This window comes from Rana temporaria, chromosome 5 (genome assembly GCF_905171775.1).
Source record: "Rana temporaria chromosome 5, aRanTem1.1, whole genome shotgun sequence".
In the NCBI taxonomy this organism is placed as follows: Eukaryota; Metazoa; Chordata; class Amphibia; order Anura; family Ranidae; genus Rana; species Rana temporaria.
The window spans coordinates 312,152,359-312,170,262 of NC_053493.1; the positions used below are offsets into that span (position 1 = coordinate 312,152,359).

Below are 17,904 nucleotides of genomic sequence, written 5' to 3' on the forward strand. Positions count from 1 at the left end.
AATTTTGTAGAAAAATAAATTGTATTAAATTTCCTAATTTTCCAAAAGATTGTGAGATAAAAATACAACTTTAAAAAACTCATCATGCCTCTAAAGCCCTTTTCACACTAGCAGAGCCCGCCAGTGGATCCGCCTGCTCAGCAGGTGATCTCTCCACTTATCCCCGCTGAGCCGCCAGATAACAGGTTTGTGTCCGCACTACCAAAAGAAAGCTCTATCTGTCTCAAAGCAAATGATAAAAAATGTATTCAAAGTGTGACAGAGCTGAAAATCTGTTGGACTGGAAGGGGGTGAAAGTGTCCAGACTTTAAATGGTTAACAGAGCAAGAGGGAGCAAAATGGAGAACATCATTGTTAGGGTTTACATATACTAATACTTTCAAGGCCAACAAACCAATAATAGTATTCATTTTTTATAGAGAAGCTCTCGTCCTTTTTTTAACCAAGAATCAACTGCCCTAATCCCATTACAAGCCAAGTCCCTCATATTCAGTGTCCAAAGGTGGGGCTGATATTATCCCCACACAAGTATTGAGCCTGGCAACAGTATTTTCTCCAATGGGAGCAAGCATGCATTCTGTAATTTACTGCATTCTATCATTTATTGCACAAACCCTCAGCCCCGTATGGAGTTAGACCAAATGCTGAAAGGCAAATGCATTTCAGACCTGCCACTTGCATGCACACCTACAAGGGAGGCTTTGGTGGCCAAATATATGCCAGCCATGGCACCCACAGCAGCATAGGTTGACTTCCCTTGTGATGGTAGGTGGAGGTACCCTCTACCACCATGCTACCACTGGAGGTGAGGGGTAGATGTAACCTACTCATACTAGTAGCTAACATTACCCACTATCACTTTCTGTTTGTTAAATATGTGAACATTTATAAAAATAAAAAAAAGATGAAAAAGATTAAAAGCGTACAAAATCAATACCAAGCAGTACAATGTTATCAATCTGCTAAATCATGATTTTGTGTAATAGGTACTCTATTTGACAGCTGGAATTAAAATCTTGTTAAAGAAAATGAGACGCTACCGTGGGAGTATGCTTGTCAAGGTGTACTAAGTAGATGATGTTTACTAAAACATGGGGCTCTTGGTCAGATCAATTTGTGACAGCACAGAGAATTCAGTAGAGACTCTTACAAGCGTATCAAGCATTTGCATTTGTGGTTATAACGCAATGTACAATTTTCTCTGCTCTGATGTACCATTAGGTTACAGACACACAAATGCATGCAAAATCTTTTCAGCTTTGATACTGTATTTATGTGCACTGAATTTAAATTGAATATGAGCATAAAGGATCGGCATATAGTAATACATACTATGCATTCAATGCCTGAGGATCCTTAAACTCTCCGCCAGAGATTAGGGAGAGCCATGCATTTTGCCAGTAGAATTCAATTCCACCCTACCAGAACATGAAGAGAAACTCGATACCGATTAATTTAAAATTGCATTCATTTAATCAGAAGTCTTCTACCCTCTGGGTCCAAGATGACAAATGTATATTTCTTCCAAATTAATAACCATATGGGTTTGTTTCAACCATGTCAAGGAGACTTTTCAAGGTTATCATTTAAATAAAGTTGGACTTATTACTAATTTGGTTTTAACACTGTTGCTGGTATTTAGAAACAAATCTATTTTGCTAAAAAGAAATTAAGTAAAATTGTCATACTAGCTAATTTGTTAAACTTTATGGGGCAGATCCACAGAGAGAGTACGCCGGCGTATCTACTGATACGCCGGCGTACTTTCAAATTTCCCACGTCGTATCTTTAATTTAAATCCTCAAACCAAGATATGACGGCATCTGGGTTAGATCCGACAGGCGTATGGCTTTGTACGCCTTCGGGTGGAGTTTGTGTCGTTTTCCGCGTCGGGTATGCAAATTAGCTATTTCCGACGATCCACGAACGTACGCGCGGCCGTCACATTCTTTTACGTCGTCTCTAGTCGGCTTTTTCCGGCGTACTCACTTTTTTGAGATACTGTATATATACACTATATTGTAAAAAGTATTGGGATGCCTGCCTTTCAGGGCCAGTCCTACCATAGGTCCCAGTTGACATTTTAAGAGGGGGCGGCGGCTGGCAACACAGGCATACTGCCCGGGCATGCAGTGACTTCACTTGCATCGTTGCAGCATGAAGTTGTACTGCTGGTCTGGGGAACGGGGCGGGGCTTGGGAGCAAAGTGGAGGTGGAGCAGTTCAGACTTCAGGTCACAGATTAGCACAGGCAGGTTCCAACTAAGCCTGCAGGCTTACATCCACTGTGCAGTTTTGTTTTGCACAGAGTGGCCCCAATCCTCGACTTCTGGGGTCCCCTGGCGGCGCTGGAAACTCCTCTCTGCCTCAAGTGTCCTCGTTGGAGAAGGCTCTTCTAAAGTGGATATCTGTGTGGACGCGCTCCCGAGTCCTGCATCTGTGTACATTCACAAAGAATGTAGGACTCGGCCCCGCCACCTGGCACTTGCGTCATTGGATTTGATTGACAGCAGAGGGAGCCAATGGCTGGACTGCTATCGATCTATCAAATCAAGCGTCGAGACAACAGGAAGAGAGGAAGAGCGTGTCTCTGCAGAGGGATTGAATGGGCTCAGGTGAGTAATACTATCTAGCCATCCACAACTCTGCCCCCAGCTACATCACTGACCTAGTCTCTAAATAGCAACCTAATCGTTCTCTTCGTTCTTCTCAAGACCTCCTGCTCTCTAGCTCTCTCATCACCTTCTCCCATGCTCGTCTCCAGGACTTTTCCAGAGCCTCTCCAAGCCTATGGAACGCCTTACCCCAAACTATCCGTCTATCTCCTTCTCTATTAGCTTTTATAGGATCCCTAAAACCCCTCCTCTTCAGAGAAGCCTATCCTACCCACATCTAACAACTGTATTTTAATTTTGTCCATCTGATCACCCCCCCACATCTACTACCCTTTGTTCTACTTGACCCTCCCTTCTAGATTGTAAGCTCTAACGAGCAGGGCCCTTTGATCCCTCCTGTATTAAATTGTATTGTAACTGTACTGTCTTCCCTGATGTTGTAAAGCGCTGCACAAACTGTTGGCGCTATATAAATCCTGTATAATAATAATACGGGGGGCGGTCACTGTCAGAAGTATAGGATGGATAAAGGTGGAAAAACACAAGGTTTTACAACCCCTTTAAGGCTCATTTACACTTGCTTTGGCTTCAACACACATTAAAGCACCTACCGCTTCAACATGCTTTTATAATGTGTTTTTGATGCTTCAATGAAGCTTTGGTGATGCTTCGGTGAAGCGTCAGCAATGACTCCGTGATGCTCGTTTAAAGCTTTGTTGAAGCTTGACAGATGCCCAGTGTGTGTGTGTGTGTGTGTGTATATCTCATACCTGAAATTTCTCCAAAACAAAGCATAACTAAAGCTGAATTAAAGCCTCTCAAAATCCACAGGTGCTACTTTCTGCATACTTTTTTTAGCACCAGCTGGGACCCAAAAGTCCTTCTTTTCTTGGAATGAGTGCTATATTTTGGGCATCATGTGGTGCTCCAATTCTCCGTTATTTTGAATGGAGTAGTGCTTCTGCTGTAGGGAGTGAATGTGGAGGGAGGGTGTTGGTGCTGCAGTGAAGCCATAGAAAGTGCAGGAATTGGAGAAGGGGTGAATGTGCCATAACTGCAGGTAGACACTAGCACAGGGGTGTCAAACTCAATTACATCGTGGGCTGCATCAGCATTATGATTGCCCTCAAAATGTCGGTTGTATCTGTAAGATTAGTTGTCCAGCACATCCCCTCCCCATATATTAGATGTCAAGAGCCACCCCACCATCAGAAGTTGAGTCCCCCACTCTCCCTTACATGACAGCGCACCCCCCTTTCCTTATGCTGCTGCTGGGAAGAAGCGGGATGCATTGCTTGAAAGCGGATTCGGCCCACGGGCCTTGTGTTTGACACCTGTGCACTAGCAGTAGCGGTCTCACAATGTAAAATTGTCATTCAGCACTAAAAAAAAGTATAAGGAGGTGGCGGTAGCGAGAATATAATTTCTGCCATGGCTGCAAAGCATAGCATCGCGACCATGGCATTTTAGTGAAAATATTATTTGATATTTTCGGGGGTGGGGCCCTGTCGGGTAGGCTGTACAGGGCCCCTATGATTTCTAACAGCAGCCCTAAATAAGTTGCCCCACCCTAAGTTGTCAGCTATGACAGCTTCAACTCTGCTGAGAAGGCTGTCCACAAGGTTTAGGAGTGTATCTATGGGAAGGTTTGACCATTCTTTCATAAGTGCATTTGTGAGGTCAGGTACTGATGTGGATGGGAAGGTCTGGCTTACAGTCTCCTTTCTACCGTATTTAGCAGCGTATACCGCACTTTTTTGCCCTGAAAATCAGGGCAAAATCGTGGGTGCGCGATATACGCCGATACCCGCTTTCCCGCGCCGAGTTTGAATACTGCGCAGGACGTGAGCGCGAGTGTAGCCGAGACTGCCCGACTATACACGAGTGTACTGCGCTCGGTATATGCCGGCGCAGTATTCAAACTCGGCGCGGGAAAGCGGGAAACGAGCGGGGAGGACGCCGCAGAAGGACGCCGGACCTGACGAAGAGGACACCGGAAGCCGCAGACGGACGCCGGACCCGACGAGGCCGCCGATGGACGCCGCGCGAGACACCAAACTGTAAGTACAAAAATCTTTTTTCCACAGGAATTTCGGGGGCAACTTTAGGGGTGCGCGCTATACGCGGGAACGCACTATACCCCAATAAATACGGTAATTCATCCCTAAGGTATTCTGCAGGTGTCCCAATACTTTTGATGTCATAGTGGGGAGAGAGAGAGACACTGTAAATAAATGTAAACATTTTAAAATGTAGTAGGGTAGTGGACGGTGTCAGTAGAGCAGAGGTTAATGTCTGTAGGGCAGCAGTTTTTTTTATTTTTAGATATTTTGTTTGTATTATTTTTTACAATTTTATTTATATTTTTGCACAATTTTTTACATAAAAAATGTAAGAGCTTTGGTGAAATATCAACAGGGGGAATCTGCACTGCACGTGCACACCTGGCACACCACTTGTGCACACCTGTGGTCAGGGTCATGACGGATACTGTACAGGGATTATTACATAAGCCGCTTTTCAGAAGATCCACATTGTTATATTGTAACCAATAGGTAATAAATAATCATCGTGGTGTAGATACAGCACTTTAAAGCTTTGCTCTGATAGTGGGTACTCTGCCTTGTCCATTAACGAATACCTTGAAATCGTTTTTAATACAAGATGTTCTGTGAATGGAAAAAGTGTGTATGGTTGTTGCCCCCCCCCCCCCCCCGCCTTCAATCACAGACCTTGCTTTTAATGAAAAGAATACAAGGCATTCTGAGAATGGAGGAGGTAGAGAATGAGCGGCCTGCTATCAAATTTGAACTACAGCTGGAATTGTAAGCCCAGTGCTGGATGTTTGTCGCTTACAGTACTTTACGGCTGAATAAAAATGGAAGAGTTTTCCTGAACACAGCAACAGCCACACATGACACAGGCGTCAGCAGAGGTCATTCATATTTACATCGCAAATGTACAAAAATATTTAGGCAGAGTTCAAGCTTTTAGGCTTGATTCACACCTATGCATGTTGATTTTGAGCGTTTTTGCAGTGAATTTTGTGGTGCTTGCTGCGTTTTTACCGCGATTTTACTGCGATTTGTGTATTTTTTTTTTTATATAATTTTTTTTTTTTAGCTGGCAATTTTTATTTTTTTAAAATTTCCTTTAAAAACCAGCTATAAACAGGTTAAAAGAAAAAAACGCAAACGGCAATTTGCGGCAAAATCGTGGCAAAATCGCGGTAAAAACGCAGTACTTGCGTTTTGGATGCGGGTCCATTGAATTCTATTACACGCAAAACACTGCTTTTTGCGGGAAAAAAAGTCCCAGACCCTTTCCAAAAATGCAGAGGCACAAAAAAGCATTGATGTGAACATGTTCCATAGGAAACCATGATAACCACTACAGATCCGCGCTATTGTCAAAAGACGTCTGCAGCGCGGACCTAAAGTGCCGGGAGGACGTCTTTGGACGTCCTATTGTTTACATTACCCGTGCGCGCCGCTGGGGGGCGCGCAGCGGGTAAACACTGTGCCGTTGCATCGCTGGGAAGCCGATGCGTGTGCCTGGCGGCTGCGATGTCCGCCAGGTACACGCGATCGGCGGTGAAAGCAGGTGACAGCAGGGACGTGGAGCTCTGTGTGTAAACACAGAGCTCCACGTGCTGTCAGGGAGAGAGAAGACAGATCTGTGTCCCTTGTACATAGGGACACAGCATCGGTCACCTCTCCCAGTCAGTCCCCTCCCCCCACACAGTTAGAACACGCCGCAATATCGCAGGCCTGACAAAAAAAATCACAGAGCTCCGCCATTACTAGTAAAAAATAAATCATAAATCTATCCCCTATTTTGTAGGTGCTATAACTTTTGCGCAAACCAATCAATAAACGCTTATTGCGATTTTTTTTTGACAAAAATATGTAGAAGAATACGTATCAGCTTAAACTGAGGGAAAAAATATATATTTTTTTTAAAAAAATTGGGATATTATTATAACAAAAGGCAAAAAATATTGTGTTTTTTTCCAAAATGTTCTGTCTTTTTCTGTTTATAGCGCAAAAAATAAAAATCGCAGAGATGATCAAATACCACCAAAAGAAAGCTCTATTTGTGGGGGAAAAATTATAAAAATATAATTTGGGTACAGTGTTGTATGACCGTGCAATTGTCATTCAAAATGCGTCAGCGCTGAAAGCTGAAAATTGGTCTGGGCACGAAGGGGGTTTAAGTGCCCAGTAATGAAGTGGTTAAAAAATGTCCCTGCATTTTTGCAAAATGCATCAAAAATTGCATTAGTGTGAATAGAGCCTAAGCACAGAGGGACGTGTCTGTTGGTACAGATGTGTGGTCAAGTCTGCACACATGGGGGGGGGGGGGGATTTACCAAAGCTGGTGCGCACAGAATCTGGTGCAGCTGTGCATTCTATCTTCAGCTTGTTTAATTAAGCTTTGACCATAAAACCTAGAAGCTGATTGGTTACAACTGCACCAGATTCTGTGCGCACCAGTGTTAGTAAATCTTCCCCATGATGTCATATACATATGAGCTGTAAACTGCTGTAACCACTAACAACCAGGATGACAGGTGCTGGGCCCAGACCATACTGTATGTACTATAGCTGGTGATTTCCCCCTGAATAAGAAGCTAGTGGCTTGATTGTGGTGTTGTGACATGCAGCGCTGCGCATTGCACTGTGAAAAAATTCCAACCTGCTGAATTAACATGCAGTGCATCATAATGCAGTCTATGTGTCGTTGCATAGAGCTACGCAGATCAGTGCATGTGAGTGTGAACTGTGTGAATGAGCTCTTACAACATCTGCCTTCTTATGGCCATTAGACCCCATTCACATCTTCACATTCCAGGAACACGTTCAGAAACGTGCAAAACCTTGTACTTGTGTGCGGTGCCATTCATTGTTAGACCCCTTTCATACCCAGGGCTGTCTTAATGAGAGGGCACACCTGGGCACTGCCCAGGGGCCCCAGCTGCATGGGGGGCCCCTGCACTTTCCCCAAATCAGCTGGTTCTTGAGCCCACGCTGCCCACAAAATTGGTAGCTCCAACAATGGCACTGAGAGTGATGGATACACAGGGGAGGCAGGCTAGCTGCGGTGCGCTGTGCAGAACGATGCCTATTTCACAGCCAGCAGGGAGGGACAGGGCCAGAGCACCAGTGATGCTCTAACCCCGCCCAATGCAGCTTGAATGCTCGGGACTCGAAGGCTGCGGGTAAGGAGCTGGAGTGGGAGCTGCTGAGTCGGCAGCACTGAGAGCCCACCTGCGGAAGTAGCATTGTGGATGGTGTCACGGTGAGCCCAGCCGTCCAGCACTGTTTGCACCGAAAGGCTTGGAATGCCCGGAGGGATGCTCCCTCCTCCGCCCCTCCTTCTGCCTGCTTGATAGGTATAGGTGTGTGCAGTGCTGGACGTGGGCACAGAGCCAAAAGTTTGCATGCACTGTATCTCCACTGGAAAAGGGGGTACTACATGGATGGAATAATGGTGCTGGGGGATATCAAGGGTGTATAGGGGGAAAACAATGCTGAGGGGGATTTGGGGTGTATAGGGGGTAGCAATGCTTGGGGTAGCTTGAGTGGCTATAGTGCTAGAGGTATCAGGGATGTAGAGAGGTCACAATCAGGGCCGGATTTGCTCTCACTGCCGCCCCAAGGCCAGGTTCCACAATGCACCCCCTCCCCGCCAACCGACCCCCCCCCCCAAATCAACGGAGAATGTGCGGCACGGTTAGATCAAATATGTTTTGTTTGTTTTTTTACTTTTTTTATCACTTTTTCTATTTTTATTTATTTGTAGCTTGTCGCTTACTTTTAAAAAATGTTGTATCATTTTCCTATTATTTTTCTTATTTTTTTTTTTATTCTTTACCTTTTTATTGTATTAATTTAATTATTATTTCTTATTATTTATTTATTTTTTATAAAAAAAAATTTCACTTAACTTTTTTGCTATCACACAGGAGAAAACAATTTCCTGTGTAATAGCAATTGGAGGTGACATGTTCTCTTTATTGACCCTGTCACCTCCAAAACAGGAGTCCTAGCACTGTGCTAGAACTCCTGTCACAGCTGAGATGGGAAGAGCACAGCTCTCCCCTCTCACTGTGTACATCGGCAGCAGGGACAGGAGACAGACTTGGTGGCCGGGGGGGGGGGGGGCGGAGTCCCGAAGACAGAGCCAGCATAGAGAGGTATGTGGGGTGGGGGAGAGGGGAGAACGGACGGGAGCACATATTTTACAAGTGATTTCGGTGACATTGCCGCAATCACTTGTTAATGAGCGAGCGGATTTCCCCATAACTTACCGCCCTAACTGTATGTTCCGGGCGTCGGGGGGGACTCCATGCCACTGCCGCCCCTTGGGGAAATCCGGGCCCGGTCACAATACAAGGGGCATCTTATGGTATATGGTTACAGTGTTGGGGGGGGGGGGATATCCCGGGTGTAGAGGGGCCATAGTGCAGATATATTATATGCACAGGACAGCTTTGTCACTTTATGTATGTAGTATTTTCCCACTGTTTCTTTTCTGTACAGAATGGTTGTTCATGTAGTTAATGTGGAGCTCCACCCAAAAGGGGAAGCTCCGCTTGTCTGCCTCCTACCTACTTGATGTCTGTTTACCTGCAGTCTCTATTGTAAGGGCCCCAAAGCATTACTTTGCCCAGGAGCCCATGATGCTATTACGATGGCCATGTTCATACCTGCTAGTCACACTAATGTAGAGTGACCAAATACCCCCAGTTTCAGGGGACAGTCCCCGGATTGAGGACACTGTCCCCAGACCAAGTCTGTCCCCGGTTTTGTCCCCAGATTGGATTTGAAAAGGGGCTGGGACAATTTCAAAGACAGTCAGTGCAGAATTAAAAAAAACAAATCTGAATTACACAGCCCTGCTCTACTAGCTGAGGGGGTGTATTTTCTTCCATTATATGTGCCCCTTTCTGATGATCATATGCTGAGGGAATATTTATTCAGTTTCGGGTGCATGCCCATCCAGCTCCGCTCGCATGTTCTCATGCCTTGGCTCAAGTCCCGGCCAGCTGCCTGCCTGCTTATCTCCTTGCCTTCCCTGGCGGAGTGATCTTCCTTCGCTACCCACCCAGTAGTAGCTGGGGGCCAGAGAGTAAGACCTGACAGGCTGTGAGGCGGGCGGCGACGGGCAGAGAGTCGCTGATTGCCGCCATTACTAGAAAAATAAAAAATATGTCCCCGGATTTCATTTTAAAAATCTGGTCACCTTACACTAATGTGCTTTTTTTGGTGCGTTTTGTTTTTTCCTCAACAGCATGATGCAACCCAATTACTTGAATAGAATGCCCTAAGCATGACAAACACGCCACAAAAGGTTACCGCGCCTTTTCGCCTGGTAAGCTTTGCGAGCTTTTCTACCAGGTTCTGGCACGTTTGTCTTTTGTTTCCTAGCCATATACTGTATGGGGGTGCCATTAAAAGAGAAGTAATGGCGCACTTACATGTATTGATATGATCGCCAGCTATTGCCTAGAAACATGCAGACGACCCGCATTACTTACTACTTGAATACCTGCAACACAGGCAGATGTGAGCCCTATTTTCTTGTCTCTCATCATGCTGTATCTTATGTTCCTGTATGCTGTGTGCAATCTTATCTTTTCAATAAAAAGTTATTTGATAAAAAAAAGAGAAGTAATTTTTTTTAGGAATCTATTCTAGGAATGATACTTTGTTGGATGCAGCATCTGTCCCCCGACACCTCTAAAGTCCCGTACACACAATACAAAAATCGCAAGTAACGAACGATCTGCCAATTTTCGGATCGTTAGTACGGTGCATTTGACAACCGATTCCGTTTTTTCGTCATACAAAAGCTGGATATGCAGACTATAATGTTTTTGTCGTATATGAACGCAATAACCGATTTTTGTTTAAAGCGGAGTTCCGGCCACAATTTCACTTTTTAAATATAAATACCCCTGTAATACACACGCTTAATGTATTCTAGTAAAGTTAGTCTGTAAACTAAGGTCCGTTTTGTTAGGTTTTTACAGCATTTAGACACTTTATAAAATAGAAATTGACTGGGGCCATCTTAAGTGTGGGCATCATGAAGCCAGACTGTATGACTTCCTGGATTTCAGCCTTGCAGATCTCGCACATGCTCAGTGCTGTACAAGCAGTGTAATAGGTTTCAGATCAGGTTTCAGCACCTGTGCTGTCCAAGTCACATGATTCTTTGAGACTGGGGAGTGCACAGACTCCTGGAAAGTTACACCCACTACATTCCCAGGAGTCTGTGCGGTGTAGGTTAGGAAACATTAAGCACCTAGGTGCAGGAAGTGGGAAGATTAACTATTCTGCCTAGCAACAACACTTTGAAGGCATCTAAAAAAAATAAAAATAATTTGTAAAGGACTAATGACATTTTTTTAAAACTACTGATGTAATGTTATATTTATGGGTGGAACTCCACTTTAATTAGTACAGTTTCTGTACAAAAAAAAAATAATAATAAGAGCAAGACTACGCATGCTCAGAAACGAAAGAATACATACAAAACTATTCAACACATTACGTCACTTCAGAAGATGAATTCTGTCGTACGAGAATTTTATTATGGTGAGTAACCTCTTCGCTTTTGCCGAGACTGGCAAGCAAAAAACCGGACGTTCGGTCATCCGAAAATCTGATTGTGTGTGAGAACAGAGCGATCGAACATCGCCAATCACTCGGTTTTCAGAGCTCCGTGAGCAGAGAGCTGTAGACTGTTAGCGGCTCTCTCCTCTGTTCTGAGAGGCTGAGATGGGTGTCAGTTCAGGCACCTGGCGGATTTAGACTTTATTGTCGGCATGACGCAATACTTGGACTGATATGCGTGACTTCAACAGAGAGCGGACTTCAGCTCGCTGTCAGCTGAAAACAGGAGTTCAAAACGGACTGCCCTTCTGTGATCCGTAGGTGAGGTACAGCTAAACAAGCTCAGGCTGTACTTCTCCTTTAACAATTAAAGTGGTTGTAAAGGTTTGTTTTTTATTTTATAAATAGGATCCTTGAAGTTAGTGCATTGTTTACGTACCTTTTTCTTCCATTTCCCTTCTAAATATTTGTTTTCTTTGTCTGAATTTCTCACTTCCTGTTCCTCCTCAGTAAGCTGTTCTGGATGACTAACCCCCAGCCAGAACAGCTCGGATGATGGGGGCAAGCTTACTGAGGAGGAACAGGAAGTGAGAAATTCAGACAAAGAAAAAAAAAAAACATTTAGAAGGGAAACTGAAGGAAAAGGTTAGTGAACCAACAATGCACTAGCTTAAAGGAACCTATTTAGAAAATAAAAAACAAACCTTTACAGCCCCTTTCTTTAATGGTACTGCGAGCACGATGCACAGTTTTTGCACTTTTTATGCACGTTCTCCGAAAACACAGGTATAAATGGTGTCTCAATGGCACCAAAACACAGCTAGAAAATGTGCGTTTTGTTGCCAAGATCTTTCGGTAACATAAGCGCACAAAGCTCACCACCCAAAAAAGTGCAGAGAATTTTTGTCACGTTTGTCGTATGCTGCCGCGTAAAAAACGCACCAAAAAGAGCATGTTAGTGTGACACGCAGGCGTAAATGGACCCTCACTGCTTTGTGTACGTCTGTGTATTAAAATAAATATATATTTAATGCCTTGTGACTTTTATTTCTCCAAAATCACAAATCCCCCCCAATGATGAAAGGGTTAATCACCTGTTATAGACATGGGAATGGGATGGATGGCCAGGAGTTAATGGAGTGTCAGAATACGAATCCCCCTGCTAAGTGATGATGATCGGGATATGAATACATTATAACTCCTCCTGTTCTAGTACAAAGCATGCTCGCAGTGTTGTCAGTATAGCCCAACATTAGAATACACCTCAAAGCTCCGGAAGTTTTACACCAAACGATCATTCTTCTGTCTACATCTCTACAGCCGCCCCCTCCCCCCATAGACTGTCCGCGTACCTTCCTCTGTCCTCGCAGCACCGATCACCGGAGCAGCGGCGGCGGACATCACCATGGCAACCCCGGCAAACAGAGCCGCCCGAAGCCCCGCCCACACATTACAGTGACCGCCCAACTCTGCCCTACCTGAAGGATCCTCATCAATCTTCTATCTCTGGATACACATCTGTAGAAAGAAATGTAGCATTTCAATGCAAGAACTTTATGTTGTACTGCTCGACCATCCTGTAGATTAGTGAATTGTTTTAAAGGCAAATGCCGTGCCAACCTATGCTAAAGAACAATACTTTATATGCACTGTGCCGATTAATAAAAAAAAAGTGCATTTATAAAAAAAAATTTGCATTGCAACTGGGATCCGTGGATGTGGGGGGTGCAATGTGCTGTCTATTCTCCAGTAAAGTGGCGGCCAGTTCTAAACATTTTTTAGGGGGGTGCAAACCAGTGGCAGCTGGTGCTTAATTTTTTTTTGGGGGGTGGGGGGACAGTGAACAAACCATCTGTCACCAGTGTTGCCAACCGTCCGTATTTTTACGGATAGTTCGTAAAAACGGGAACTTTTTTCCCCCGTTCGTAAATGTCCGTGGTTGCGGGAATGTGCCAGTAAAAATAGCCGAGATAGGTTCGGCTTGGAACTGCGCATGGAGATTGGAGGCAGGGGATGATGGTGGCTGCGGTGGCACCGCAGAGGGAGATTGGAGGCAGGGGGTGTTGGTGGCACCGCAGAGGGGGATGGTGGCACCGCAGAGGGTGGGGAATGAAGACAGGGGTTGTTGGTGGTGCCGCAGAGGGGGTATGGAGGCATGGGGTGATTGGAGGCAGGGGGCCTGGGGGAGATTGGAGACAGAGGGAGATTGGAGGCAGGGGGAGATTGGAGGCAGGGGGAGATTGTGGCACCGCAAAGGGGGGTGAAGGCAGGGGGTGTTGGTGGCAGAGGGGGATTGGAGGCAGAGGGAGATTGGAGGCAGGGGGAGATTGGAGGCAGGGGGAGATTGGAGGCAGGGGGTGTTGGTGGCACCGCAGAGGAGGATGGTGGCACCGCGGCGGGTGGGGAATGAAGACAGGGGTTGTTGGTGGTGCCGCAGAGGGGGATGGAGGCATGGGGTGATTGGAGGCAGGGGGCCTGGGGGAGATTGGAGGCAGAGGGAGATTGGAGGCAGGGGGAGAATGGAGGCAGGGGGAGATTGTGGCACCGCAAAGGGGGGTGAAGGCAGGGCGTGTTGGTGGCAGAGGGGGATTGGAGGCAGAGGGAGATTGGAGGCAGAGGAAGATTGGAGGCAGGGGGATATTGTGGCACCGCAAAGGGGGGTGAAGGCAGGGGGTGTTGGTGGCAGAGGGGGATGGAGGCAGGGGGTGATGTGACTAAATAATTTGCCCTTATTATATCGAAAATAACAAAAATATTTTTTTTACTTTAATATCTATCTTAAATCACATTGCTATTTGCCTAGCGTACTTATTTGTAGCCTAAATACTGAAATTTGCACCTAAAAATGTAATTTCGTAACTTCTGTGATATGCCAGTAAAAACGTGGCTGTGCCAGTAAATTTTGGGTGTTGCGCCAGTAAATTTCAATCTGGTAGGTTGGCAACACTGTCTGTCATCCCTCCTCCGGTCAATCAGTCAAACACACCACAAACCCCCCCACCAGCCCCGCACTTACACCCACCTAGGTCGTGGGCCGCTTCAGTTCCTACCTGCGTCTCCTACTCCTTGGCGGCTTCCACTGCATTTCCATCAAGGCGGCTTCACCCTGCATCTCTCTCTTCTCCTCAGCAGCCTAAACCATCTCTTTTCCTCTCGGCCAATCAGGTCTTTAGACACGCTTCCTGGTTGGCCAGGAGGAGAATCGGGAAGACAATAGCAAATATTAATTCGCTACTGTCACACAGCTGGGTGGGCGTAGTGCGCTCCGAGCTCACCCTTTTTTAAAACAATGTGCTTAAAAAAAAAAAAACATTGAAATCCATGCTTCCAGCACCTTGCATGTGGATTAGAGGCTGGGCGCATGGATTAAGGGGGCAGCACCCCTGTACCCCTTATGGACAGGCCACCAATGGTGCAAACAATCCCCTCCAGGTCCACACTCACTAGAGCTGTAATGGCTCCCCTGATACCCAACGACTTCCGTGTTAACCCGGTCTTCTTTCTGGGTTCCAAATCTTCAGCCTCCTGATTGGCCGGGACGAGAAGCCGGAATCTGGAAATGGCGAATATTGATTTGCTCAAATCAAAAGTTGGAAGGTTCGGGGCGCAGAGGACAACCTAAGACAAGCCAACCACATGCTTGTCAAAAATTGACAGACCTAATAGACAGCCATTAGTCCGGCACCCCGCAACGTGCACACACATAGAACGATTTCTTTTTATATACGTGATAATATGACTAACATTTTATTACTTTAAAAAGCATAATTTGTAATAAAAACATCTTTGTCTTTCTGAAGCTTCCCTCCAACCATGTTGCATATTATTTTATATAGACTACGATTCTGTACTTGCAAATATGCTGCAGAAAGCTCCCTCCACTGAGTTTGGCTGCAGCCATTTTAAATGTGGGCCGCCTGTTCACTTAATGGATTTACACAGACATACAGAGGCACACCTCCAGCTCTGCAGCTCTCACTGGCCCTCTTATGACTCATCTCCCCTCCCTATCTGGCAAACTCTCAGGAGAGTGAGAGAGAGCTGTGCATGATGTCATAAGCCTAGGCTAATGACCAGGCAAGAAACAGGAAGTGGGCTGTATAAGGCATTGAAAAAATGTTAAAAAAACAACAAAGGCAGAGGATTTATTCCATGGAAAGATGAAAAAATGACTGAAGGTCTGCTTTAAGATGTCAACAAAATGTTAGTCATATTATCATTTATTGAAAAATAAACCGTCCTATAATTAGCTTTTTTATTTGGCAAAACTTTGGGAAGGGGGGGGGGGCAGCGCCCCTTATTGACCGGCCACCCCGACTCCAGTCAGCAGCTACAAGGATCCAGCGCCGTCCTCACCTGGGGCCGTTTCTTCACCAGTCTTCGGGTCCATGGTGCCAGCATATTTACTAAGGGTAGTTGCCTGTGATTCTTTGTGTCTTCACAGACGATTTCCCACTGTGCACACGTGAAAGTCACACTCAGCTTTGCGAATGGACCTGCAGCCCTCTGGGACCTGTGACATGTCCAAAAAGGTTGTGTGTGTGTGTGTGGGGGGGTGTAGAATGGATGGACTCTACATACCTGGTTCCCACTGTGAAGCATGGAGAAGTTGTGATGGTGTGGGGGTGCTTTGCTGGTGACACTGTTGGGGATTTATTCAAAATTGAAGGCATACTGAACCAGCATGGCTACCACAGCATCTTGCAGCGGCATGCTATTCCATCCATCAGGACAATGACCCCAAACACACCTCCAGGCTGTGTAAGGGCTATTTGACCAAGAAGGAGAGTGATGGGGTGCTGCGACAGGTGACTACCTCTTGAAGCTCATCAAGAGAATGCCAAGAGTGTGCAAGGCAGTAATCAAAGCAAAATGTGGCTACTTTGAAGAACCTAGAATATGAAATATATTTTCAGTTGTTTCACACTTTTTTGTTATGTATAATTCCACATGTGTTAATTCATAGTTGTGATGCCTTCAGTGTGAATCTACAATTTTCATAGTCATGAAAATAAAGAAAGCTCTTTGAATGAGAAGGTTTGTCAAAACTTTTGGTCTGTACTGTATATACACACTGCATCCAGTGTAGCCTATATCTACAGTGCATTCGGTGGTGTACTGTTCTAATACTTTCAGGCGGTGTATTCATATATATATATCAAATACACTGCCACTAACTGAATAACCTGCCTGCTTAATTAAACTCAAGTTAGATCTCTGTCCATGCCAACAACACTACACAGGGCCGCTGTGTAAGCAGCTTTATATAGTGTGGGGTGTGGACTTAGTCCCCCTGAGCCATGATTGGCCAAAGGCACCCTGCATTAGGCCAATTATGGCTCCCTCAGCAGAGCGCACTGTGATTGGCCAAAGCATGCAGGTCAGGTGCATGCTTTGACCAATCATCATACAGCAATGCACTGCGATCTCGCAGTGCATTATGGGGCGTTCCACGGCTCTCGAATTTTCCGCCAACGCCCCACATATGTTCGGTTTGTTTTAGCACAAACGAACAGCGGGCTCATCTCTGATCGTGTATACAGAGCCCAATAGCAACTGCAGATAAAACAGAGAATGAGGGCTCTTTCACACAGGCCTTCACTCTGAACTGAACCGAACCACAATGTATGTCTATTGGCAGGAAGATGTAAATGATCATCCATTTAAATCTGCCTAAATCCATGTTCAGAAAGATTTGGTTTTATGAACTGGAACAAGGCTGTGACCTTATCAATTTAACGGGATCTAAATGGAAGTAGTCCCTGTTCTGTTTATGTCCGTTTTTAGACACATATGATTAGTTTCTTCGAATTAATGTGGACTGCTGTAAACTGAACTGAAGTGCAAACTGAATCCGTATTCATCGGTTTCTCCTTAGCCCAATAAAGTAACTGAACTGATGCCACCTGCGTGAAAGGACCCTAAGGCAGCAGCTTCTTTGGTTGTAAGGCCTCATTCACACTTGGCCGTTCGGGTCCGTCTGTCGGCGGACCTGAACGGCCGCTCCATGCATCGCTATGGAGCGTCGGATGTCAGCGGAGACATGTCCGCTGACATCTGACCCGCTAAAAACAGACGTATGGGGGCCACGTCCCCATCCGTCCATGCGGATCAGATCGGGTAAGATCTGATGAAAACGGACAGCATGTCCGTTTTCATCAGATCGCTCCATAGGGACACAGCGGTGCCCGACAAGCCCCTCCCCGCTCAGTGAGCAGAGAGGAGCTTGTCATCGTTGGCTCAGCGGAGATCTGCGGACTGATCTCCCGCTGAGCCGACGGGAGCAGGCGGACTCCGTAGCGACGGAGTCCGCCTTGTGTGAATGAAGCCTTAAGGATAAGAGGGTTTATTTCTGCTTTAACAAGTTGAAGATAGAAGCCGATTGTATGCCAGGAACCGCTGCCGCATTTTTTTTTAAAGCGGGGGTTCACCCTAAAAACAAATTTCTAACATTACATCCAGGATACTAACAACATTTACAGTATGCAGGTCTTTTTTTTTTTTATCGCCGTACATACCGTTATATTGAGATTTTCTCCCAGGCTTCCGATTCCCGCGGGACTGGGCGTTCCTATCCTTGGCTTAGATGATTGACGTCTGGTGAAACAGTTCCCATGTCGCACAAGGCGCGTCACCAGATTTCCGTAAATAGCCGAGCTGCGAGTC

General features: G+C 45.7%; 1 protein-coding gene across 1 annotated transcript in view; it reads right to left on the reverse strand.

Moving 5' to 3' along the window:
- CCDC178 (coiled-coil domain containing 178) overlaps nucleotides 1-12,677 on the reverse strand; it is a 384,864-nt gene extending 372,187 nt beyond the window's left edge. The window contains exon 1 of the mRNA XM_040354128.1: nucleotides 12,591-12,677. The gene's annotated coding sequence lies outside the window, so the exon portion shown is untranslated. The remainder of the gene's footprint in view (nucleotides 1-12,590) is intronic.
- Between the last annotated feature and the right edge of the window lie 5,227 nt (nucleotides 12,678-17,904).